The sequence below is a fragment of the Hemicordylus capensis genome, chromosome 2 (genome assembly GCF_027244095.1).
Source record: "Hemicordylus capensis ecotype Gifberg chromosome 2, rHemCap1.1.pri, whole genome shotgun sequence".
Lineage (NCBI taxonomy): Eukaryota > Metazoa > Chordata > Lepidosauria > Squamata > Cordylidae > Hemicordylus > Hemicordylus capensis.
The window spans coordinates 371715969-371743932 of record NC_069658.1 but is presented as its reverse complement, the minus strand read 5'-3'; positions in this window follow the sequence as shown (position 1 = coordinate 371743932).

The window sequence follows — 27964 nt, the reverse complement described above, 5'->3', positions numbered from 1 at the left end:
TAAAAAATTAAAATTAAATTATAACATTGACAATAAAATTCAGCCATCCCAGGTCCTTGCGAAGGACTCGATGTCTGGATAAAACAAACCAGTCAATAACACCTGTCTGTTTAAACAATAATAATAGCTGGCTTTTTGAATATGTGTTACTTTCTGCACCATATTCAGTTGAATTGAAGTGATGACTGAGGGTAACTTTGGATATTCTACAGAGATGTGCCCAAATCATTTTGCCGCCTCTTTGAATAGGTGCCAAAGTGATTCAGCTTTCTGCAGCTGAAACATATTGGTGCGGGGTGAGGGGTGCCTTGAAAAAGAGGCAGGCAGGTCCTACCTGCCCCTCCTACGAGCCTCCCCCACCCCGCACCACCCCATCGCAGTGCTGTCCTTCCGAAAGCTCCTATGTGAAAGCAGCAGCCCGTGTGTTAAAGTGCCCCACGACAGCGACAGAATGCTGAAATTGCATCAGCGCATGCACCAGCGCCATTTGCAGGACCCGCATGCTGTTGATGGCCGCACAAATGGTGCCGGCACATGAAGTGATGCAATTTGTGTGCCGATGCCACGCGAGAGGTGCTGGGAACAGAATCCTGTCATCGTGGTGGGGCAATTTAAAGGAGCCAGCAGCATCGGTTGCTGCTTTCACACTTTCGGAAGGACAGTATCACGATGGGGCAGCACGGGGTGGGTGAAGCTTGCTTGAGAGGCAGGTGAAGCCTGCTTGAGGGGCTGCCTGCCTCCTTTTAAAGGCACCCCCTCTGCCCTCTGAGTTCTGCATGTGCACATCCCTAATATTCCAAACAAGCAAAGAGACAGGAAGTGTGTGGTGCTTTCTCTTCCAGAGGCTAAACATAAAGGCTACTCACACAAACAGCCTAGCCCAGCCTTGGCTAGGCTGCTCATGTGGAGAGCTGGGATTGGTCCCAATCCCAGCATTCCCGTACCCACTAGCCCGAATTTCTGCCCCGGCTGAACCTCAGATTATCTTAACCTCAGCAGGCAATTGTGTGCACAATCACCGCTGGGTCAGAAGGTTTTCCCCCCGCTCTGGCCTGCCACCATTTTTGGCAGTGAGCCAGGGCAGGGGTAGAGATCAGTCATGTTGAGCACAGTGTACTCTGGGATGCAAAAGGGGGAAATTCTCCCTCTCCCAGCTATTGCTTTCTCCATGCCACTGTTCATGCAGGCACACGGTGCAACAACAGCAAGAATGTCTGTGGCTTGTCTGCCAGGAAGCCCTCCAGGTGGCCAGGAGGTTGTGTGTTTGACCTCATAGTGCTTTATTGTCTTCTACTGTATTCTTTTATTGTGGATTTCATTCATTTACTGTAAGACTTGCCAAGCAGCAGTGTGCTGGAGGGGCAGGATATAAATATTTTAAATAATATTAATAAAATCAATATTAATAATATAAAACAGAACATCTCTTCCCGTAAGTAAATGTGTTTGGTCCAGATTTGGAAACAGCATATATCGTACCTATAGGTAATACATAGACACGGCTTCAGATTATCTTAATTATTATGGAAAAAGAAGTCAACTCCCCTTGTACAACTGGTTGTTCATGGAATCTTCTGTAAAAGAAATGGCTCTATATTTGGATGAGAGACTACATTTGAGCACTGTAACATATTCCCCTTAGGGAATAGGGCCATCATTCAGTGGAAGAGCATCAAGTCTCACATTTACTCTGTGGCAGCCTCTCCAGGTAGAGCTTGCCTGTAACCTTGGAAAGTTGCTGCCAGTCAGTGTAGACAGTACTGAGCTAGATTCACCTATGCTCTGACTCAGTATACAGCAGCTTTCTAAGTTTTCATTGGAACTTGCCCAATCCAGTTTTCCAATTCTGTGAGCTACACTTGCAGATTTCTTGCATTTTGAATAAAAAGCAAACATCTATGTGAACCTCCTGCTCTCATAGGGCTTGTGGGGAGAGTAATATACAAGAGTAATAAAAGAACTTCCTGCTATAAACAACAATCTAGCTTTATATCTCAAGGAGTTAGAAAAGAGTAGTCCTGTCTGACACATGCTCCCTTTCCAAAATCAGTTTACTGGTTAGTTTTTGAATGGGTTTTAGCTATTTTCTTGTGAATACGTGACCCTGTGGATGAATGGAGCATGTTCAAGGATTCATGTTCTATCACAGCAAAAAGAGTATTGAGAGCAGTGCCTATGCTATCACTTCCTTCACAGGAACTCCATCTTGGATATGAATCAAGATGGTTATACTGTGGATAAGGTCAACAGAGATAGAGGTGACCTCTACCTTTTCATGTTTGCATTTAATCTATAAACAGCAGGAGGGAAATAATCCATTGGAGTTCTGTGTATCTCACCGTGAATGGATTGCACCTCGGGATGGAGGCGGGGAAATATAGCTGCACATGCAAGAGCTGTTTCCAGCTAAAAGCCACCCTACCATTACTCTAAGACAAATTTGACATTACAACAAGAAATCATGTAAGGTTTATGTTGGGTTATTTGCTGTAACAGCCTGACCTAGTACTATAAATGATAGAAACATAGTACCTTTGGAATCACATGCTGTAAGGATTCAAATGTTGAGCACCATTCTGGTCACTGGCTACATAATTTATACCATCCATGTCTCACTTTAGTGTGTGTTGAGACAGAATTTACCTTCAGTGTAAGGTCACCAAATATATTAGAGACCTCCAGGGGGAAATACAACAAAGTGTGAAAGACAGCAGTCAGGAATTGTAAACAGAAAATACAGAGTTATGTTTCTGTGTTGCTTTTTTTTAGTGGAGTGGAGGGAGGATACGAGAGAGAGCGGCGGGAGAGGTATAAAGCTAGCAAAACCTACAAAATGAATGTGTACTGAGGATGGAGATATATCCAGGAGATGATACTGCCATTGAACAGTTGTTTTTGAGTCAGCACAGTGTTTCAGTCTGATTTTACGATTGTGTCTGTTGCAGTCCAAATGCAACTCTAGAAAAATGTAGGCTCCAACTGCATGTTCAGATGCATACCAAGATCCTTCTATGCTGTGAGGGATTCATGAGAGCTGGCCACCTATAAACCCAAAACATCAAATACACGACCAGGAACAAACCCTATGTATTTTCAAAACTCATATATTCAGATTCTCCAAGCTAGTCCCCCCCTCCCACCATTAAATCATGTAATCATGTATTAGCTACATGCTGAAATACAGGCAAAATACATATAATACAGAAAATTCCATATCAAACCATAACAAACTCCTTATATACAAAACAGAAATTTTATTTTTAACACCTGCTTCAGGTGGAACCTGAAGGAGCTATTTATTATTTATTTATTTATTCGATTTTTATACTGCCCTTCCGAGCTGGCTCAGGGCGGTTTACAATTAAAAAACAGAAATCATTAAAAGCAATTAAAACAGAAATACAAATATAAACACCAATTTAAAAACATTTTAAAAAACAATTAAACTATCAAAACAATTAAAACCCTGAAAACCAGGTAACATTAAAACAATTAAAACTAATTAAAACCCCTAAAAGGCCCTATAAAACCCTATAAAAGCAATGCCACATGGCAAGCTACTATTCAGGGGGAAAAATCAAAAGCTTCATGGGCACACACACATTTGGGCATGAGAACCTTGCCTGCAGAAGGTCCCAGATTCACTCCCTGGTAGGTATGTACACGAAGCATCTCATGCACATCCCAGGGGGCAGATAATGAGCACTTTAAGAGGAGGAAAGCAGGTCTTACATGCTCCTCCATGGCCCCTTCTCTGCCCCCACCAAAAATGATTCAAGCTCCCCTTACCGAATCATTTTGGTGTGGCACTGTAGGGATTAAACGCCCCACAGTGGAGCTGCAGGGCTGCTCCCAGCAACATGCAAGGCGTCATCGTCACAGGAATGATGTCTGAGCTTGCACAGACACCATCTTGAGTGTTCAGCAACACCATGCTGACCATTCAATATGGCATCCGCGCATGCTCAGAAACCATTTCCATGATGATGACACCCCACACCCTGCTGGGAGCAGCCCTGCAGCTGGGCGCTTAATCCTGACAGTACCACACAGGGGCAGCGGAGGGGCTATGGAGGAGCAGGTAAGGCCTGCTTTCCTTAAAATACTCTCTTGCCCATGCCAAAATGATTCAGTAAAAGGAGCTCAAATCTTTTTGGTGCCTTGAACTAGAGGTGCCAAAATTCTTTGTGCGCATCCCTACTCCCCAGTATTTCCAGACAGGGCTGGGGAAGACTCCTGCCTGAAACCTTGGAGAGCTGCTGCCAGTCAGTGTAGATAAGGTTGAGCTAGATGGACCAATGGTATGACTCAGTATAAGACAGTTTCCTATGTTCCTCACATCCCCACTCTCTTAAAGGAACAACTACATCAGCCATTTCCCATAGCACTTCTTCCTCAAAGCAAACTTGCAAAGCAGGTAGATGGGTGTTGATCCACATCTTTTCTTGGAAAAATGATTCAATTTAATCTATAGATGTGGCCTCAAATGCAGCGGGAATTAGGGATGTGCGGTTCGGTTCGGATCCGGACCGGTTCGTCCGAACCGGTCCGGATCCGGCGGCTCGATCCCGGACCGAATCGGGCCCTCCCGGGGACCGAGCCGGACCGAATTCGAGCCGGTTCGGTACCGAACCGGCTCGGGTTTCCCGAACCGGTTCGGGAATGAAATTGAGTCTCACTCAGTGTCTCTTTAAAGTGTGTCCTCCATTTTGTGTCCCCTTCCCGAAACTTTTGCTCCTCCTTGCATCCATTTTGTGATGCTATTTCCAGGCATTGTATTGGCTGCGCTATTGATCCTTGATTGGCCAGAATGAGTCCTTTGGTCTGGTAGGCTGCTTGGCTGTTGCACTGTTGAGAGCTGGCACCCTGTTGGCCGTGGGGGGAGTGCAAAGGTGGGGGCTCCCAAAGGAGGGAATTTCAAACCTATATAAACCCAAGCCTCTTCTCTGGAAACTTCTCTTGGCTGCAGTTGTGGGATCATCTCTGAGACCTGCTTGCCCTTTGCTGGCTGCTCTGGTGTCTCTGTGAGTCCTGACTGTGTCCTGTGTCTCTCTGTGTGTGCTCTGTCTAATCCTTTGTCCACCTGCCCTTTGTGACTCTCTGTGTGTCTCCTCTCTCTGTCTGTCTCTTGTCTGTATACTGTGTGTTACTTCACTTTACTTTCTTCTTAATTTCCCCCAATTTTCCCTGTTCCTTGTCTGTCTGCTTTTCTCCCCCCCTCCCCCCCCTTTCCCTTCTCATCCTTTGGGCCTACCCTCCCCCTCCCCCACTCCCACCCACTGCATCCTCATTGCTTTAAATCTTCTTCCATTAATTATTGCTCTTTGTCCTGCCTTGTTGTTGTCCAACTTTTTGATTTTCACATTGCATTCCATTGGTTTCAGTTATATATTGCTTGCTGGTTTTGCTTAAATTGTACCATTTTGTTTGTTTCTGCTGACTGCTGCTGCCCTGCGAGTTGGTTCCCTGAATCCCTCCCCCCCACCCCCAGAGGATTCTGTTGTTGTTTCTTGTTGTCCCATATAATCAGTTTTGGTTCCCTGCTCCAAACTTGCCCCTCCAAGTCCAACCACACCCCACCCCAACCCCACCCCATCCAGCCTTCTCCCAAGTTTGCTGCTGCCAAACCGAGTCCAGTTTTCTTTGCTTGGTTCCACTTATTCATTTGCTATTATTAATTTGCAGCAATTGTGGTTTCATTGTCTCTGTTCACTTAGTGGCCCCCCTCAGAGTCTGTGTTTGGTTCCCCCTCCCCACACCCCCACCCCCAAGTTTTTTCTGCTGGTTATAGTCTTTCTTTTAATTTTTTTTTAAACTTCTGGCTTGTGTTCTCTTGATATATATTGCTTTATATATTTTGCTACCCTCCTCCTCCTCCTCCCCCCCCTGCCTGCCCCCCCCCACCCTCCCTCCTCCCAGACCCTACCCTAGCCCAGGCCCAGCTCCTCCCCCAACCACCCCATCCAGCCTAATCGCTGCTGCTGCCCGAGTTGTTCCAGTTTCTCCTTTGCTGTTTGTTGTTGCCCCCTCCCCTTCCCCCCAACACCCCTCTGCCACACACTAGCCCCCAACCACACACACCCTCTCTGCTCCCCCCACCCCACCTCTTTTTCTCCTTGCCCCTGACTCTCTCCACTCACCCCAGGCCCCCTGCCACACACTAGCCCCCAACCACACACACCCTCTCTGCTCCCCCACCCCACCTCTTTTCCTCCTTGCCCCTGACTCTCTCCACTTACCCCAGGCCCCCTGCCACACACTAGCCCCAACCACACACACCCTCTCTGCTCCCCCCACCCCACCTCTTTTTCTCCTTGCCCCCGACTCTCTCCACTTACCCCAGGCCCCCTGCCACACACTAGCCCCCAACCACACACAGCCTCTCTGCTCCCCCCACCCCACCTCTTTTCCTCCTTGCCCCCGACTCTCTCCACTTACCCCAGGCCCCCTGCCACACACTAGCCCCAACCACACACACCCTCTCTGCTCCCCCCACCCCACCTCTTTTTCTCCTTGCCCCCGACTCTCTCCACTTACCCCAGGCCCCCTGCCACACACTAGCCCCCAACCACACACACCCTCTCTGCTCCCCCCACCCCACCTCTTTTTCTCCTTGCCCCCGACTCTCTCCACTTACCCCAGGCCCCCTGCCACACACTAGCCCCCAACCACACACAGCCTCTCTGCTCCCCCCACCCCACCTCTTTTCCTCCTTGCCCCCGACTCTCTCCACTTACCCCAGGCCCCCTGCCACACACTAGCCCCAACCACACACACCCTCTCTGCTCCCCCCACCCCACCTCTTTTTCTCCTTGCCCCCGACTCTCTCCACTTACCCCAGGCCCCCTGCCACACACTAGCCCCCAACCACACACACCCTCTCTGCTCCCCCCACCCCACCTCTTTTTCTCCTTGCCCCCGACTCTCTCCACTTACCCCAGGCCCCCTGCCACACACTAGCCCCCAACCACACACACCCTCTCTGCTCCCCCCACCCCACCTCTTTTTCTCCTTGCCCCCGACTCTCTCCACTTACCCCAGGCCCCCTGCCACACACTAGCCCCCAACCACACACACCCTCTCTGCTCCCCCCACCCCACCTCTTTTCCTCCTTGCCCCCGACTCTCTCCACTTACCCCAGGCCCCCTGCCACACACTAGCCCCCAACCACACACACCCTCTCTGCTCCCCCCACCTCTTTGGACCGCTGCTACTGCTGTGTCCTCCCCCCACACCTGAATCCCCCCTCCCTGCTGCGCTGCGCTTCTCCTCTCTCCTCTTTCTCTCTATCATCTCTCTTTCTCCTCTCTCTCTCTTTCTTTTCTCTCTCTCTCCTCTCTTTCTCTTTGTCCCTGCCCCCCCTCTCTTTTCTCTCTCTCTTAGTCTTTTCTCTCTCTGCTCCCCTTCACTTTCCACCTCCTCTCCCACAGCTGCAGCCGCACACAGTAGCCTACCCACCTGGCGGCTGCCATCGGTTTTTTTTTTCTTTTTATAGTTTTTGGTTGATTTTGTCTCTGCTTGGGGGTGAGTTGAGCGACACAAATAGTGTTGTCTCCTCACTTCTGCCCCTCCATCGTTGTTGAACTACCCCGGTTGCCTGTGTGCCTCGTGCGGCCGCCCTGCTGTGTCTCAGCCCAGGGTGGCTGGCTGGCGGCGGCGAATCCGTGACCAGCAGTGAGTGGCAGGAGAAGGACCGGAAGAAGAGGGGTTAGTGCGTGTGCGATTGTGCACCTTTTGTTGCCCCTTTCTCTCCCTAGCTGGCGGTTTTAAATAGGGACACCCCTATTCTGAAATGCATTTGGGTGTGGGGAGGAGGGAGGGAACCTTGGAGAGGAGATGTACTGTTGTAAAACTTGTGTCTTCATGCCCATGCCCAGTAAAGAAATTGCTGCTGTGTGTTGCGTTGCATTGCATGCGTCTTGCAGGTGGTTTTTGAACAGGTGCCTTCCAGAGTGCTTCCTTGCCTCTGGGGCAGTCTGAGTGGGGTCCAGGGTTCTGATGCGATGCTGCCACTACATGCTGGGCCCATGCCATGCCAGAGTGCTTCCTTGCCTCTGGGGCAGTCTGAGTGGGGTCCTGGCTGGGCTCTGATGCTGCCACTACATGCTGGGCCCATGCCATGCCAGAGTGCTTCCTTGCCTCTGGGGCAGTCTGAGTGGGGTCCTGGCTGGGCTCTGATGCTGCCACTACATGCTGGGCCAATACACACGTATGATGATGATCATGATGTTCAATCCATGAGGCTGCCATCAAGTGTTTGCTGCTGCTTGCTTGCCATGGCATTGGGCAGGCAGAGTCACAGAGTGGGTGGGTTCAACCTCTGTGTTGGTGTGACTGGGTTCTGGTTTTGGTTGTGTGCAATTTAGAGTCACTAAATAGGCTGCATTGAGTTTGATGCTCCCCCCACAGGAGCATTACTTGAGAACCACCCCCCAGAACCCACACTTTGTGTTCCAGTTCACTAAATAAGGGTTTCCTCCTTTGATCTGCAGGTTCCCAAGCGTTGACTGCATCCCTCCCCCACCCCCGGTAGGTGCTGTGCCCTCCCCCCATCCACTCTCCCCCCCCAAAAAAGCTAAAAACTTGCCACCCACACCACAACTACTCCACCCAACTGCCCGTGCCACCCTCCCACACCGGGGTTCCACCCTTTAACCCCCTATTTTTCTAAAAAAAAACCCCTCCCAGACCCATCTCCCCAATTGGCTTGGTGGTTGACTCCCAAATTCAAAAAGGACACCCTCCCCCTCACTTCGATTGGCTTCCCCCCCCATATCAAAAAGTCTTCCTTTCCCCCCAATTGGCTTCCTTTTTTGAAAACAAACTTCCCCCCCGCCGCCTCCAAATCAGCTGCCTTTTTTTTGGCCCCTAAGCCCCTCCAAATTATTTTTTTGACCCTGTCTGGCCTTCCTCCTAAAGTCTCCCTCCTTCTGACCTAGCAGCATGTCTGAGCGCCGTGTGGCGGGCAGGGCTCGCTCAAGGCTGGCAGGCAGAGGTGGGAGAGGCCAGGTGCGGGGTGCGCCTGCGGCACGGGGAGGGAGAGGACGCGGGGAGCCTGAGGACACCCCAGTTCTCCCCATTGGAGAATTCTTTGCTCCGGCCCCATCTTTGGTGCGCAGGATTCAGTTCCCCACGCCTGCTGCCGCCAATCGCGGCAGAGGCAGAGGCACTGTTAGGGCTGTGGCGGGTCCCTCCTTGCCGGCGGCACCAGGTGCTGCTGAGCTACCGCCAGTTGTTGAGGTGGAGGAGACTGTGGAGTTGGAAGAGCAGGTAGAGGGCGGTGAGGACCGTGCGGCTGGCAGCGATGCAGCCAGGTTCTCCCTCCCTCTGGGACCCCTTCCCCCTATCCTTTCGCCGCTCAGTGGGGCCCCCCCTCGTGAAGCCCGACACTCTGGTGGGGAGCGGTCTGGCGAGGTGGTGGAGGAGAGGCCTGCCTCTCCGATGCCAGTTGAGCCGGGCCCTTCCTCCGCTGTGGAGGGCGGAAGGGGCGGGTTGGGTGGCAGCAGTGGGCAGGCAGCGGCGGCCGCCCCCCCCCCCCTAGGACTGCAGCCACCCTGCGAGAAACGGCCTAGGACGGCGCCCAGGGCGCAGGAGGCCAAGGGCAGTGGTGCATGGGTGCATTTTGAGGTCCCTCAAGATGCCCCATTCCACGCCCGCTGTGTCCACTGCAGGATGCTTGTCAGCCGTGGAAGGGACCCTGCGCACCTGGGTACGATGCCTATGTGGAGACACCTAGAGCGTCACCACCCAGGTCTCAGGGGACAGGCTGGCAGCGCTAGTGCGCCTTGTGCATCTGCCACTAGGGCGGGCAGCGGCAGTGTGCCAGCCAGCAGGCAGGCTACACTGCCCGTCCAGCGGTGGACGCAGTCCTCGGGCAGCCAGCGTATTGTTCGCGTGGACCATCATCACCTCACCCGCCTCATAGGGGAGATGATTTCCACCGATGACCAGCCGTTTCAGGTGGTCGAGAACAACGGCTTCCGCCGTATTCTCCAATACCTGGCTCCCGAATACGTCATCCCCTCAAGGACGACGTTCAGCCGGAACGTGGTCCCCTCCCTGTACCGCCGGTGCAGGGAGCTCGTGTCGGCCGAGCTGCGTGCAGCTCCGGCCGGGACAAGCGTGCATTTCACGACTGACCTCTGGACCAGTGTCAGTGGGATGCACGCTTCTTTCCTGGCCCTCACTGCCCACTGGTGGGGACCGGAGAGTGAGGGGACCTCCGCGGGCGATGCTTCCGGGTCCGGCGCGGCTCCCGATGCACTACGGCACAGGTGGGCCGTCCTGCACGTGGAGACGATGGACACGAGGCACACCGCGGAGGAGGTGGCGGCCGTACTCGACCGCCAGATAGAGGAGTGGATTGGCGGGTGTCCACACCTCTCCCGCGGCTTCATTGTCACCGACAATGGAGCCAACGTTACCGCCGCTGTCGAGACAGTCATGGACTGTGTGAACATACGGTGTATGGCACACACGCTCCATCTGACCGTCAGGGACGCCCTTGGCCTTAAGGAGCTGAGGGCGTCCCAGGAGAAGGGGGCCCGCCCCATCGCAGGTGCTGTTGCTGCCACGGCTACGCTTGTGGATAAGTCCCGCAAGCTGGCCGCCCACTTCCACCGCAGCGAGAAGTCCAGGAGACTGCTTCGCCAGAAGCAGGATGACCTTGGCCTTCCTCGCCATCTCATCCCTACGGATGTGGAGACGCGGTGGAACTCCACCTTCCTCCTGTTCCAGCGCCTGTTGGAGCAGGAGAGAGCCCTTGTCGCCCTGGCGAGGGACGAGTCCTTGGATGTCTGCGACTTCTCGAACGCAGAGTGGAAGCAGATGTCCGAGGCGGTGTCGGCACTCGAGCCCTTCCAGCTTGCCACGAAGGGCTTGTGTGGCGACACCACTCCCTTGAGCCAGGCGCTGCCCACAGCTGTTGGTCTCGAGAAGCTGATGGGTGGACTCCATATCTCTCTGACCACGCCAGAGGGTCGTGCTCTGGCTGGGAGGCTGAGGTCTGGGGTTGACAAGCGGCTCGTTGATGTGCTGGGAGACAGGGAGGAGTATGTCCTCGCTTGTCTCTGTCACCCAGCCCTCAAGGGCAATGCCGTGAGTGCCGACGACTTGCCCAGGTGGAAGGGCATCCTGGTCGAGAAGGTTAGGGAGGAGGAGGCCGCTAGGGCCCGCAGAGACCAGGGTGTTGGTAGTGGTGCGGGGGCAGCCCTCGCGGCCCAACCCGCACCCAGCAGCAGCATGGGCGGCCAGCCGGCGTCAGCTTCCCCTTCCCCTCCCTCTTCCCAGTCCAGCAGCGCGGCATCCCAGGCGGCGCCATCGCAGCAGCCATTTGCTACCGACTCGAGATCCGCCCAGTGGTTTCAGCGGTTCTGCTATGGCGCCATGCCTGGTATGCGGGAGGCTCGACCTGCCAGGCCCCCCTCCAGTGCTGAGCAATGCGTTGCGCAGTACTTGGAGGAGCCTGTGGAGGGAGACGGCGTGGACTGCGCACAGTTCTGGGCGAGCCGCCGCCAAGTCTGGCCGGACCTGGCGGTGGTGGCTGTGCGCCTCCTCTCCTGCCCCCCAACCAGTGTCCAGAGCGAGCGGGTGTTTTCACGTGCCGGGGACGTGGTGACACCCTCTCGCTCCCGCTTGGACCCTGGTCTGGTGGAGCAGCTGGTCTTCCTTAAGGTGAACCTCCCCCTGTTGGGCTACCCCAAGCTGCAGTTTGAGACGGGCGAGTGATTACCGTGGGTTGCCCCATGGTTGGTCACCTGCCTGGCTCGAACTCTGTGCTTATCCCTACCCTCCCCCCTTCCACCTCTAGCTGAGCTGACGTGACAGATGCTGAGCCGTGCCAGCCAGTCGCAGCGTGTAGTGTGCCCACACAGAGATGCAGTTGTAGTAGTAGTTGTAGTGCTGCGACTGGCCAGATGTTTACAATGCCCATGCCCACCTAAAAAGAAACCCAATGCTGACCAGCACAGGCCCTTTATCTATCCACCTGTCAGCATTTGGGGACCTGGCGTGGGCACGGCACACCCCCCCAAAGTAGCACAGCCCACGGAGTACTAGACTTAGCGGCAGCGGCGGGTATACGTTCAAAAATGCAGTGTAGATATGTAAATACTGTATGTAAATAAACATGTAAATAATTTTTTCTTTAAAAACCCCATGTCAAAATCAAGCCTCAAAATTATGCAAAAGAAAGAAAAAAAGGTGACAAAGGGAGAACAAAATGATGAATGCCAAATGAATTGATTTTATTGAAAATGTCACCAGAAATCATGTGTGGGGGGCTTGGTTTACATGGAGAAGATGATTGGGTGATTTTTTGAAATGAAACGAATGAATTATTATCATCTTATGTTCATCTTGATTGTGGTCACTGTTGATGTTGGCTGATGGCAAAAAACCCAAAACCATCAGAATAGCAATGAACTGGCTGCCAACACAACATATTGATTGATAACTGTGCAGGGGGGGAATTGGGTCTGTGTGTGTGTGTGTGGTGCAGGCTCAGTCTGTCTCTTCCTGTTGTGTGTCTGTCTGTCTGTCTGTCTGTGTGAATGGATGCCTAGCACTGTCTCTGTGTGTGGATGCTTTCTGTGTGTAGTGTGGTGTGTGTCTGTCTACATGTTTTTTTTCCTCCCCCCCATGCCTCCCTCCATCCTTCCCCTCTCATCCTCTCCCCTTCCTCTTCACCACCTTCCATCCTCCCTCCCTTCCAGCCCACCACCGCCTCACCTGCCCCCAACCCCGGTCTGGCAGATGATGAGAGTCTGGTCTCTCCCACCGAAGCACACACGTGAGCACGTGTGTGCACAAATATGTGGCTGACCAACTCTGAGCCGGACCCTCCCCCCTTCAATCCCCTCTACATCCCTCTCCCCCTCCCCTTTCCTCCCCCCTGCCTCCCAGCCTCCCTCCCTGCCTCCCTCCCCCCTCCTAGCTAGCAGCGCACACATACACACACAAAACACCTGTGGTGGCAAACACCACCAGCACACATGCACTCACACTGGTGCCACCACCTCTGCCTTGGGCCTCTGTGTCCTTGAGCAGATATGTGGTGGTGGACCAGAGAAGCATTTCTTTCCAGCAAGGCAAAAGGCATGCACTCACTGCACACACACACACACACACACACACACACGAAGAGGTGAAGACGAGAAGAGGCAACTTCTAGAACCAGCAGCAGCAGGTGAGTGTCGTGTAATTGTGTTGCTTCCCAAGGCCACTGCCCATGCTCAATGCTCAGTCTGCTGAAACTAAAGAACTAGCTACAATCACCCTTCCTCACATGCAGCTCAGCTCAGCTCAGCTCAGCTGCACAGCACACTGACTAACTAGACACTACAGCTGGTGGTAGAAAAAACAGAAGTCTAGATTCTAGAAGATGTCCTGGTGGATTTTAAACTTTCAAATCTGTGCTAGGATTGCCTCGCCCGCCTCCTCCTCCTCCTCCTCCTCCTCCTCCTCCTGCCTGTAATTGTGCCCTCTCCCCTTGCAGTTGCGCCGTCGTGATGGGTTGGTGATGTGCGTGCGCCGTCTACTTGTTAGCTCTCTCCTCCTCATGTTGGCTGGGCTTGCCAGGCACTGGCTGGCAGCAGCTGTTGGCTGTGTGCTAGGCTCAGGCTGTGGCGCGCGTGACTGGACTGGGAATGTTATTGTAGCGGCAACACTGGTTGTGGTGGTAGCAGTAGTAGCTGTTGTTGTTGCTGGGCTGGTGGCTGCTGGCCTGTGCTGACTCTGCGCACTTGGTCTGGTCTGGTCTGGTCATTGGGATGCAGATGTAGGGTGTGTGTGCATCATCCATGGGGAGCATCAGAGCAGAGCAGAGCAGGTTGGCTGGCTTCTGTCTGTCGGGCCTAGTCAGTGGCAGGCACTGAGTGAGGCGGTGGTTCCTTTGGGCATCACGTCACCCATCATGCAGAGCGGCAGGTCTGCTGCTCTGCTGCTCCGCCTCCTGCTTCTTCTCTGTGTGTGCTGCTCTTGTGCTTAGTGTGCTGCTCCACTGCTGCTGCTGTGCTGGCAGGCAGCACAGCAGTGGCCTTTTTGTTAGATCAGAGAGTGGGTGTTGTCTCTCTGAGTGTCCTCCTCTTACTTGCTTGGATAGGAGTGGTGGTAGTAGGTAGGCATTAAGATGGACTGACTAGGTGTTACGTGTTAGGGCGCCCAGAGAGAGGGGCCAAAAAGATGGGGTGGCAATTGTTGGGTTGCTCCTAGTATTATTGGTGAATTTCTGAAGAAAAATTTTTTTTCCATTGGCTAGAATGGGGGTTCGGGGCTGCCCCAGACCCGCCTCTGTGGGGTGGCAGCACCGCCAAAGTGGGTCCGGGGCCATGGCAAAAATGCCCTCAGTCCCTCCCAGCAATCCCCGTAGAGATAGGAGTGATGGTTCTGTTGTTTTTCTGAGGTGTTCTGAGTGAGTGTGGATTCTGTGATAGCAAATGAGAGTGGATTCATGGTGTCTCATTGGAAATCTCATAAGCTATCATAGAATCTACACTCAGAATACCTCAGAAAAACAACAGAACCATCACTCCTATCTCTACGGGGATTGCTGGGAGGGACTGAGGGCATTTTTGCCATGGCCCCGGACCCACTTTGGGGGTGCTGCCACCCCACAGAGGTGGGTCTGGGGCAGCCCCGAACCCCCATTCTAGCCAATGGGAAAAAAAATTTTCTTCAGAAATTCACCAATAATACTAGGAGCCACCAATTGCCTTGGGATTTTTGGGGTGGAGGACACCCATGGGTGGCTACCACCCACCCCAGCTTTTTTGCCCCTAAGGGCTCCACATTGTGAGTTATGGGCAAAAATTTATTTTTTGAAAAAAATTTGTAAAAAATCAGAGGAAGGTCCAATCGACTTGAAATTTGGGTGGCAGGTAGAACACAATGTCCCCTTCAAAACCAGCCACTTTTTGTGATCCGAACCGGTTCGGTTCGGATCCGAACCGGTTCGAAACCGAACCGGACCGGGGGGGTGGTCTGGCAAAACCAAAACCGAACCACCCCGGTCCGGTCCGGACCCGGTTCGGACCCGAACCGAACCGGGAGAACCGGTTTTATGCACATCCCTAGCGGGAATGTGCAGCAGAGGGTTCATGACCTGTCAGTTCTTTGTCCATCCAGGGCCAACACAAAGATTGTGCTACTTTTTTAAAATCTTAAAAGTTCAGTAATGCCCTGCAGGAGATACAGAGGAAAAGAAAAATTATTACAATGAATCAATCTTTGTGTCTTCCAAAGGGAATTTCACCTGCCTCTCCATGTCCATCCAGGACACATAGGGGTGGAAGCTTCTTCCTTTGTCATACATGTGGGGAAGATAGATAGGGAATCCCGAGGGGTTCATGCCTGTCCTCTTTTAATTGTTGCTTACAAGGTTGAACATTTGTGCATTTCAGCCTCTAATTGGCAGGCACTTTTTATTGTTCAGTCAACTGTGGAACTTCTGCTCTTCGTCAGAGGGGTTGATGCTCTTCGTCAGAGGGGTTGATGCCAAGGTTTCCTTCCCTTGGAGTGGATATGTTGACTTGGAGAACCCTGCCTACTGCTCCAGGAGGAAGCTCAATTCCGAAGGTTCTGGGATTCCTCTAGCGTCCAGGCTAATACTGTGCCATCACACAAGGGCAGGTGATTTTCAATGATATCCTCTTCCCTCTTAATCCCACTGTACCTCCCAAAAGTATGTTGCCTCTCAAAAATATGTCACTGACTTCACAACCCTCAGGAATGCAGTTTGGAGGAGCACAGTTGGCTTCGGTGGGGAGATAATAAAAAACATATATGGGAGATAATGAAATAGTACTAATAAATAGCTCTTGCTCCCTTGTGCAAACAGCACAGCATTAGTCTGTGTTGTACCAGTGCAATACTCATCTAGATGTCAACCATAGAGAATAAGAATTTACAGTATTTTTTCCTTTTAGCATTTTTGGTTATTATGATCACCTTCACTTGCTGTTACTGTTATAGTTATACTGGTGCTATTGCTCCAGTATAATTCCACTTCATAATCTTTGAATATTGTATAATTCCATTTTAAAAAATTCTTTTATCTGTATACAGAAGCAACCATCGAATCTTTCAGTCAGCCTACATTAGTGCTTATTTCACCAACAAGTGAGCTCTGCAGCCATACAAACAAAACTACTGCATAGCAACTAATTAAGTAAGGGCTCTCAGTTCAATGGAATTTCAAACCATGAGAAAGATCTGGGATGAGAACTATGTCTGTGTTCCATATAGGCCAGATAACATGGATCCTATAGACTACAGTGCTGAATGCTTCAGAGAGCATTCTAACTAGCTGGATCAGTCTCTGGATCTTACTTCTGTCTGCATAGCTTGGACTTCATGATTTTTTTTAATAATTGTTTTGTTGTTATTGCTTTGACACTGAGTGGCAGCACGTTTTAGTGCTTGACAGCCAAATCTATTGCCATGTGACAGTCCTCCTACTCTGTGAGGTGATTTCTTTCTGCCTTCTGACAGTAAGAGCTTCGAAGTTGACAGAAAAGGCTTATGCTTCTTTTAAAGGGCAAAGAAAGTAAAGTTGAGGGAGAGGAGGGAGAATGAGGAACCCTTCTGTCAAAATAAAAGCAATCATTTGCTGCTTTTTTATTATAAATCACACCTGACTGTAGATGTGATGGCTTAGGTGGTAGAACATTTTATTTATGCATGTCATTTATGGAAATTGCTGTCACTTAGTAATCTATCAAGGCCTTCAGTACGTGTTTCCGTATAAAATGTTAAAGAAAACCCTTAATAAGTTCATTCCTATCCATTGAAGGCTACTCTTAAAGGTATTAAAATGCTGCGAGGAAAAGTGGCTGCACAGTTTGTACAAACAACAATGCAATTCTGATTGGAAGTATTGTCAAGGCGGATGAGTCAAATTAAGGGTGGCAGTTGTTTTTTGGCAACTGAAAATTAATTTCTGGACATATTTCCTTCCAATATCATCTTTTGAAGAATATATATGGGCATAGTAGATCTGGGATTTTTGTTATGGGCACCCCTGCAAAAAGCTTCTCCTACTATATCATTTTCCTTTTCAAAGAGATAGAAGAAAAGTCTGTACAGGATCAAATACTTGATTTGTATATAAATTAATAGGATGTTTCCAGATATTATCACTGTGTATGAATGTTTTGCTATCAATATGCAGTTGTTGGAATACAGGCCCAACAGTGTCTATACAACAGGCTAGGATTGTCTTCACACTGTCTTTGTGAGCTTCCAAGAAGCATCTAGCTGTTTGCTGCCAGAAAGAGCATACTGGGCTAGATGGACTTCTGATGTAATCTTGCAGTTCTTTTGTATGGGAATGGATCTCCACAGATTAATTTCTGCATCTTCATTATCACATATCAATATTTCATTGTGCTTAACCTTTCTACTACTTCCTGCTGATTCTTCTTCTGGTTTGAATGTTTTATGAATCTAATAGCATGTAAGCTATAGTAAGGTGATTCACAAAGCCTGGATCCCTTATAATGCCTAATGATCACAATCATTTTCCAGGCAAGTCATTCAGTTCTGTTCTGCTTGGTGTGGCCATAAGTTGATCTGAATAAAGCACTTCCCAGAGAGCTCATTTATTGTTATTTTAGTATTAATGAACCACTTTTCAACAGCAACAACAAAAGTTATCATAGTGGTATACCTGTACATAGTGAAAGGAATGGGAAGATGCTTTCTTGTCCCAAAGGGGCTCACAATCTAAAAAGAAACATAAGAGACATACCAGCAGTGGAGGGACACTCAGCTGTGCTGAATAGGGATACTTGTTCTGTGCGAGCTAAACATAAGAGAGTCGCTACTTTAAAAGGTGCCTAGTATGCAGAGATAAAATTATAAATTAGAAAGGACCAGCCAGGGTTAGTGTAACAATACTCATCAGAATATCTGCCAATTCAAAGTCGTTTCTAAGCATTGCACATGAAGTAAACATAATAATAGACAACTCCCCAAGCTTTCAGACACATATTTCCAAGCACTACCTGGAGATGCTCAGGCTTGTTCCTGAGACATTCTGCATGCAAAACATGTGCCTTTCCACTGAGCTACAGGATAGGCAACACAGTGCATCAGAAGTGAATTGTGAATTATAATTTACTGTATTATAGACAAATCTGTAGCAACCAATAAAGATTATTCTCTTCATGGACCAACAGTATATTGGGCTATTTGCAAAATAGCTGTAGCCCTTTCTCCACAGGTTTTAAATCAATATGGACTACATGCAGTGTTTGTAGGAGCACGTTGTACATGTCTAAATCAAATAGAGAAAGTCACACACACTCACACACACACACAAATTAAGGAAGCTTTTACAGCAGCTAATATTCAAAAATTTGCATTTTTAAAACAAAAACATAATTGTGTGAACACTAATGGCATGGAAGAAGTTGGGCCCCATTTTGCAACTTTATTCTAATGCTTTTGCATGATCAGCATAGAGGATTTTCTTGAGAAACGTGTTAATTTAATCAGAACCATTAAAAACAAGTCAATTTACTATTCAATATCGTCTGTTTTCAATTAACTATGTGGCACTGATTTTTGAAGATTCCTTTCTTTGAAATATCCAACATATTTTGTCATATTGAAATAATGTTTTAATTTTAATTGCATTTGAGAAAGAATTGGCCCTTTTGCATTATGCATTATATCAATTATCATGGTAGAAGAAACACACAAATACATTAATTATAGGTTGTGACCCAGCAAATCATGAAAATGCTTTTCTGAAGTAAATTGTTGCCACTAATTAGCTTCTTGTTTGCCAGTGCTAGACAAAATTCAACTGATCTATTACTAATATTGGTTATTTTGTATGATATTACTGACATACTTAGATTTGTACACTACAGAATACTCATGTGTCCTTCCTAAAGTTAAATAGCCAGAAAAGTACATGTGCAGCATCTGTGTGTGCACACCCAAAGTTTTTCCTTCCACCAACAGCTTTTGCAAAACATTTAAAGGGCTTCTTATGCCTCCTGAGTTTTAAAACAGCCCAGAGAGTAAGGATGTTCATGGAACAGGGTAGGGCTGGCTCGAAGGCAGGGGGTGTTGCTTTAAGGGTGAGGGAGGGTGCACTTACCCCTCCCGTCGCTGTTTCCCCACCAGCACTCTGTTTTTGGCAAAGTCCATGGGGCGGCAGTGTACCTCCCTCCTGCCCCATTGCCCCTATTTACCAGAACTAACCGAAAGTATCCAACGTCCCTGCGTGGCAGAGAGGGAGAGAAAGTGGCTGTGGCCAGGAAGCAAGGAAGTGGCGGACAGGGGAGGAGAAAGCGGCAGGTGGCCGCACAAAGCGGCTGACCAGGTGGCTGGCCAGAGAGAAAAAACATTGGAGGGGGGAAGAGGAGGGGAAGGTCTAAGAGCGAGGGGCTGAGAATGAGGGAGGGGGGCCGAGAATGAGGGAGAACAAGAGGCGCAGATGCTCTGCCCCCAGGCCAGCTAGTATACATATAGTACAGGCCTGCTCAACTTAGGCCCCCCAGCTGTTTTTGGACTACAACTCCCATAATTCTCAGCCACAGTAGCCAATAGCCAGGGATTATGGGAATTGTAGGCCAACATCTGCAGGAGGGCCAAAGTTGAACAGGCCTGATATAATACATCAGTGGCAAGAACAAAGACATTGAAGATACACATATATATGTGAGGAAACCAGATGAAACAGACTGCTTACCCCCACAACATGCCTTCAGTCACCTTCTGAGCTTATGTATGGCATCCCTCAGGGCTCCATACTGTTGCCAATGAGCTTTAACACACTTCCCCAGAAGGAACAGGTACAAAGTCTGGGGGTGTTTCTGGACACAAACCTCTCCCTGGTGTCCCAGGTTGAGGCAGTGGTCAGAGGTGCCTTTTATCAGCTTCAGCTGATACGCCAGCTGCATCCATTTCTTGAGATAAATGACCTCAGAACAATAGTACATCTGCTGGTCACCTCCAGACTTGACTACTGCAATGCACTCTATATGGGGCTGCCTTTGTATGTAGGCCAGCAACTGCAGTTGGTTCAGAATGCGGCAGCCAGGTTGGTCTCTGGGTGATCTCGGAGAGACCATATCACTCCTATCTTAAAAGATCTACACTGGTTGCTGATAAGTTTCAGGGCAAATAAAAAGTCTTGGTTATAACCTATACAGCCCTAAACAGCTTGGGCCCTGGGTATTTAAGATAATGTCTTCTTCACTATGAACCGCACCGCCCATTGAGATCATCAGGAGAGGTTTACCTGCAGTTGCTACTGGCTCGTCTGCTGGCGACTCAGGGAAGGGCCTTCTCCATTACTGCCTTGCGGCTTTGGAACACACTCTACTGAAATAAGAGCCTCCCCATCTCTTACAACTTTTTAAAAGGCAGTCAAAACACATTTGTTCACCCAGGCTTTTAATTAGATACTGTTTTAACTGTTTAACTTTTAAAATCATTTTAACCTTTTAAATTTTAAATTGTTGTAATGTTTTAACCTTTTATTAGTTGTGTTTATTGTTTTGTTGTAAACCACACAGAGACATGTGTTTTGAGCGGTATACAAATATGTTAAATAAAATAAATAAATAATAAAATAATAAATATGTTCAAAATGAACAAAACAAAAGTCACCTACACAAAGCAATAATGACAGTTTTGGAAGATATAGATTATCTAGACCCATTTCAAACTGGATTTCGTGTGGGCTATGGGGTTGAGACTGCCTTGGTCAGCCTGATGGATGATCTCCACCTGCCTATCGACAGAGGTAATGCGACTCTGCTGATCATTTTGGATCTCTATGGCTTTTGATACCATCAACCATGGTATCCTTCTCGACCTCCTGAAGGAGGTGGGATTGGGTGGCACTGTTTTAAAGTGGTTCTACTCCTACCTCTCTGGCAGATTCCAGATGATGTCACTTGGAGACTTTTGTTCTGCTAAGCTAGAATATAGTGTGGAGTTCCACAAGGCTCCATTCTGTCTCCAATGCTCTTTAATAGCTACATGAAACTGCTGGGAGAGATCATCAGGAGGTTTGGTGCTGGATGTTATCAAAATGTTGATGATACCCAGATCTACTTTTCTATGCCAACCTCATCAGGAAATGGCATATCTTCCCTAAATACCTGCCTGGAGGCAGTAATGGGCTGGATGAGAGATAACAAACTGAAGTTGAATCCACATAAAACAGAGTTACTGACTGGGGGGGGGGGGGGCGCAAGAGATGGTTTAGATCTGTCTGTTCTGGATGGGGTTACAATCCTCCTGAAAGATCAGGTATGTAGCTTGGGAGTGCTCCTGGACCCAAAGCTCTCCCTGGTTTCTCAGGTGGAGGCGGTGGCTTTTTATCAGCTTGGACTGATACACCAGCTAGGGATGTGCAAATTGGTTTGGGGGTTCAGGTTAGAATTGAACCCCCCACCCAGTCCAGCCAGACTGAACTGAACCCTCCTCCCCAATTCATGAGGTTTGTTTTTTTTAATTCTTACCTGTATCCCATTCAGGGGGCCTCCTAAAGGCTGCAGTGGGGGGAGGTCTGCAAAGGTTCCCCCTCCCCCTACCACCCTCTTAAGTCACTGCTGCAGCCTGTCCCTGGCTACAAAAAATGGTGCTGTGGCCATTTTGGAGGCCGCTGCACATGCTCAAATGGCCTCTGCGAGGCCCTAGGCCATGCCTGAAGGGGCTACAGGTTAAAAAAAAAAATTTAAATTAAAAAGAAAATTTCGTGAACCCCCACTGGACCAGACCGGACCGGGGGGTGGGGTCATGGGGTGCTGGACTGAAGTTGCCCGGTTAGGTTTGGGTGGAGTTTGCACCCAAACCGAACCGGGCCAGCCAGTTCCGTGCACATCCCTAATGCCAGCTACATCCAGTTCTAGAAGCGAATGACCTTAAAACAGTGGTACATATGCTGGTAACCTCCAGGCTTGCCTACTGTAATGTGCTCTATGTGGGGTGGCCTTGGAACAGTCTGGAAAATACAATTAGTACAGAATGCGGCAGCCAGATTGGTCTCTGGGACAACTCAAAGGGACCACATAACACCAGTTTTAAAAGAACTGCACTGGCTGACAATATGTTTCTGGGTAAAATACAAAGTGCTGGTTATCTATATATATATTTCTCCTGGGTATGCCAGGGAAAATGTGTCCCGGCAGCCCAGCTGCATTGGCTGGGCTGTGGAGGCGCCTGATTGGCTGGCGCACCCAGGAGGAGGAGAATTGGCCGCTGCGAGCCATGGCTGCTGGCGGGCCTGGCCTGGTGATGGGTGGTGGCTGCGGGCCCGGCCCGGCCGCGGCAAAGCGGTGGCAGGCCCAGCTGAGGGCTGAGGTGGTGAGGTGGGCGGGCGGGTGGCGACTGGCCCCGATACCGGGGCAGAAGGTGGGGGTCGGGGGAGAGGTGGCTGGCCTGCTGCTGGCCACAAGGGCTGGCCAGCGGCGGCGGCGGGCATGGCAGGCCGCGTAGGCGGCACCTGGTGTTGCGGGCCCGCTGGCAGGACAGGCTGCATAGGCGGCACTTGGTGTGGTGGGCCCGCCAGCGGGACAGGCCGCGGAGGCGGCTCTCGACCAGGTGTGCTGGCCAGGCCAGGAGAAGCCTGTGGGAGACTGGGGTGGGAGAGAACTGGGTGGCGGGACTTTCCAGTTCACCGCCCGGGAGGAGGAGTGGTGGCGGCAGCCAGGTAAGTAGAAATTTTAAAAATGCAGGGGGAGAGGGAAGGGGTGGGCAAAGGGGAGGGGAGGGCAAGATGGATGGGGGAGGGGAGGGGAGCTAGAGGGAGTGTGGCAGGGGGAAGGGGGAGGGCAAGAGGAAGTGGGGCAGGGGGGAGGGGGAGGGCAAGAGGGAGTGGGGCAGGGGGGAGAGGGGAGGGCAAGAGGGAGTGGGCCAGGGGGGAGGGCAGGAGAGAGGAGCAGGGGGAGTGGAGGGAGGGCAGGAGAGACTGGGGCAGGAGGGTGAGAGGGAGGGGAGGGTGAGAGAGGGGTGGGAGGGCAAGAGAGACTGGGGTGGGAGCGAGGGAAAGTGAGGCAAGAGTGTGGGGCAGAAGGGAGGGAGGGAGAGTGGGGCAGGAGAGAGAAGGGAACAGCCAGCCCCAAAGAGCACACAGATGCTCTGTGTGGGTTGGCTAGTTACCTATAAAGCCCTAAATGGCTTGGGTCTAGGCTGTTTGAGAGAGTGCCTTCTTTGTCATAATCCCTGCCACCTGTTACGATCTTCTGGAGAGGTCCTGTTATGGTTGCCTCTGGCTCATTTGGTGGAGATGCAGGACTGGGCTCTGTGGCTGCCCCAGGGCTTTGGAATAAGCTCCCTGCTGAAATAAGAGCATCTCCTTCTCTGTTTGTTTTTAGGAGGAACCTCAAAACTCTCCTGTTTTCTCAGGGTTATTCACTTTTAAAAACCTTTTTAAATAATTATTTTATTTTACTGTTTTTATTGTCATGTATTTTAATTTTGTGACTTGTAAATATTTTAAATTTTGTACACCGACTAGAGATTACTGTCTATATCAGGCACTATAAAATTATGATAAATAAATAATACATATATTGGCATTCTAACTGCAATATTTCAGTGATATACTATTATACTTGCAAATGTTCTTTAATTAATGAAGATAGATAGATAGATAGATAGATAGATAGATAGATAGATAGATAGATAGATAGATAGATCCCCTATGCATAAACTTTCCAAACACTAGAGCCAAACTCCAGCAATCTTAATGGTATATGTGCACATTCACCCACAAACCTCACTTGTTTATATGTCTGTTTCAGAAACCACACAATATTGCAGCAACTCTAGCTGCTAGCTAGAGTTTGGAACAAACAACATACATAGGTTTTTGAACAAGTAACCATAGAAATATGGTATATTCATGAACTTGGGACCAAAATTTTGAAGCAATTCAGTTAGAACAATACTTTTATTTATTGGGTGTTTTTTTTAAAATAGATGACTTTTAAAAAAACAACACCTAGAATTCTAGGGCCTTGTGATATCCTATGCCTGCTAAGATTTTCAGGGGAGGTCCTCACCCATGTCCAGCCATTGACAGTGATGCAGTTTGTGGATTTGGGAGTGGATCTTGGTGCCTGCGCTGTGGAATGATATGCTCCAGGAGGCTCATAAGAAAAGCTATTCTGTGTTGTTGCTCCCTTGTAACTATTATTTATTTATTATTTAGGGGCTTCCTGCTACTCAGCCTTCCTTCGTAGCCATTGATAAACCTGTCCTCCATGAATTAGTCTCTTTAAAGCCATCCAAACTAGTGGCCATCACCACATCCCATGGCAAAGAATTCCACAGATTAATTGTGTGCTGTGTAAAAAAAGTACTTCCTTTTGTTGTTCCTAAATTTCCTGGCAGTTTTATGGGATGACCCCTGGTTCTAGTGGTGTGAGTGAGGGAGAAAAATTTCCCTCTGCATTATGCATAATTTTATAGACCTCTATCATGTCTCCCCTTAGTTGTCTTTTTTCTAAATTAAAAGGCCCCAAGTGTTGTAGCCTTGCCTCATAAGGAAGATGGTTTAGTGCTGTTGCCCATGTTGCCTTCTTCTGAACCTTTTCCAGCTCTACAATGTCCCTTTTGAGATATAGTGACCAGTATTTTACACAGTACTCCAAAGGCTACACAACAGATTTGTGGCTGGACATGATATTAGCAGTTTTATTTTTCAATTCTCTTCCTAATGATCTCGAGAAGGGATTTCACCTTTTTCACATCTGCCACACACTGAGTTGATCAATGAGCTGTCCAACCTCAATAGTCTTCTACTGATCAGTCACCGACAGCTCAGACGATGTGAAGTTGAGATTTTTTGCCCCAATATTCATCACTTTACACTTGGTAACATTGAACCACATTTGCCATTTTGTTGCCCACTCCCCCAGTTTGGAGATCCTTTTCTTGCTTCTCGCAATCTCTTTTGGAGTTAACTATCCTAAATAGTTTGGCCACCTCACTGCTTACCCCAATTTCTAGATCATTATGAATAAATTAAAAAGCACTGGGCCGCATACAGATCTCTGGGGGACCCCACTCCTTCTTCCATCCATTTAAAGAATTGTCTGTTTGTACCTACCCTCTGCTTCCTGTCCATCAACCAGTTACCAATCCACACATAAACCTGTCCCCTTATCCCTGATTGCTAAGGTTATTCAGGAGCCTTTGGTAAGGAACTTTGTCAAAAGCGTTTTGGAAGTCCAAGTATACTATGTTAGCTTAGTCACCTTTATAAACATGCCTCTTGACACTCTCAAAGAACTCCAGAAGGTTGGTCAGGCAAGATTTACAGAAATCATGCTGGTTCTCATTCAGCAAGGCCTGTTCTATAGGTTTAACAATTTTATCCTTAAATAGTTTCCAAAAATTAACCCAGAACACATTAAGCTAGGAGGCCTGTAATATCCTGGATCCCACCGGATCTCTTCTTGAAAATTGGCTACTTTCAAGTTCTCTGGTACAGAGAATGATAAATGTATCACTCATTGAGCCGGGTCTCACGATCAGTGCAATCTGGTATGGGAAGGGAAGCTCTCCCCGCACACAAGCAGGGCGGGAGCCCTGGGTGGCCAGATCGGCCACCCACAGGATTGCTGGCTCCGTGATGGAGCCGGCAGGGGCTGTGGAGTTCGGGGGCTGCCCTGCCCCCAGAAGCTCCAGTGTGCTCTGCACGAGCGTGCAGGGCATACTGGAGAGACCCCCGGAGCCGGGAGGCGGCTTTTCACCTCCCTCTGGGGGTCTACTCATGAGTAGCCATGGCACGGAGCCACGCCATGGCTACTCACGATCAGAAAAACCAAGTTTGCGGAGCACTCACTCTGCAAATCCGGTTTAAGGGGAGGGGTACTTAGGCGAGTTAACCGCTGGGAGGCAACTGGGCTTGGCTGTGAGCACGGTGACTCCCACGATCATCTGAAATCGGGCTATGCTCCCCTAGCCTGATTTTGGATGATCATGGGAATGGCCTCATTGTGGGATAAGTTGCTTTTTTTTTTTTTTGCAAGGAGACCAGCAATTTCACATTTGAATTCTTTAAGAATTCACAGGTGAACGACATCTGGCTTGGGCAATTTGTTAATTTTTCAAGGCAGTTTAGAACCTGGTCTCTCGTCACCTCTATTTGACTCAGTTCTTTAGTTTCTCTCCCTGAGAATTCAGGTGTGGGTATATGCTCAGTATCCTCTGTCTTGAAGACAGATGCAGATAATACATTCAGCTTCTCTGAAATCTCCATATCCTCCTTAATAATCCCTTTTACTCCCATGTCATCTAACAGTCCAACCACCTGCCTTGCAGATTTCGTGCTTCTGATGTATTTAAATACTTTTTTTATTATTCCCCTTGATGCTCTTACCAATATGTGTGTTCCTCAAATTCTCTTTTCACATGCCTTATTGTCTCCTTGCATTTCTTTTGTGTTTCTTTCTTCTTCTTCTTTTCCATTTAGGCAGGATTTCAATTTTCTTCCCTTTAGTAGCTTCCTTGACTTTACTTATGGGCCATGCTGGCATTCTCCTGGACTTGGTGGTACCTTTCCTTCTTTTTGGTATCCATTCTAACTGGGCTTCTATTATTGTGGTTTTTAATAAAGTCCGAGCTTTCTGGAGTGAATTGACACTCCTTATTTTCCCTTTCAGCACTTTTTTCACCCAACTTCATTTTAGGGACATTCCATTTTAGGGACGTACCATCCCTGTTAATGGTAATCTCTAATGTCATCCCTGTTAATGGTAATCCATTAACAGCTGGTAATCCCTGTTAGAGGGAATAGTGCTTAGCATATATGTGAGTAGAGAATTGCCTTGACTTTGTCAAGGTGTCCATGTTAGACTTCCTTGGCAATTCTCTACTCACATATATGCTAAGCACTATTCCCTCTAACAGGGATTACCAGCTGTTGTTGACTACAACTCCCAGAATTCCCAGCTGCAATGGCTTTTGCATGGGGATTATAGGAGCTGTAGTCAACAACAGCTGAGAATCCCTGAACACTGATACTGAGTAGTTCGACTTCAGTGTTAGACTTCCTTGGCAATTCTCTACTCACATATTTACTATGGTGACTGTTCCCTAGTGGTTCCACAACACTGACATCTCACACCAAGTCCTGAGCACCACTCTGGTTTAAGTCCAAGGTCACCTTCCCTCTGGTCATTTCCATGACCGACTGTTCTAATGCCCAGTCATTTCGCATATCTATAAATTTGGCCTCTTTGTTATTTTTTTTTTAACCAATGTGAATTTACTCAGTCTATGTGAGGGTAATTGAAGTCACCCATTACTACAGTTCTGTCTGTATTTGACACCTCCTTGATTTCCTTCTCCAACTCCAGGTCACCCTCAACATTTTGATCAGGAGAGGGATTGCATGTCTCTACTAATATGTTTCTTTTCAAGCCTAGTATCACCCACCTCCTGTAGAGGACTCCAGTCCTCCTAGGTGTTCTATTTAGGTAGTGTATCCTTTCTTTAACATAAAGTGCTATTTCACCCCCACTCTGTCCCTCTTTGTCCTTTCTATAGAGTTTATATCCAGTAATAACAGTGTCCCACTTGTTCTCACTGTTCCACCAGTTTTCCATTGTGCCCACTATATCTATGTTTTCATTAGCAACCAAGCACTCCAGCTCATCCATCTCAGCTCGGAGGCTTCTGGCATTGGCATATAAACACCAATATACAGAGTTGGTGTGTGCTATCTCCCTTATGGCCATTTGATCTCTTTGACCAGCTATCCTGTCATCTGCTCTTTTACTGGTTCTACTCTGTCCCCTGGTTCTACTCTACTGGTTCTACTCTGTTCCCTTCTGTTTTATCTAAAACATTTATACCTTTCTCCCCTGGTCATGTAAATGGCACCACTTCTTCCCTAGTGTTGTTGAGACATTGGATAATTTTGAGTTTGAGTGATTTCCCCCCAGTTGTTCTTATTAAAATTGTATCTCCTCTGTGTGTTTTTATTCTG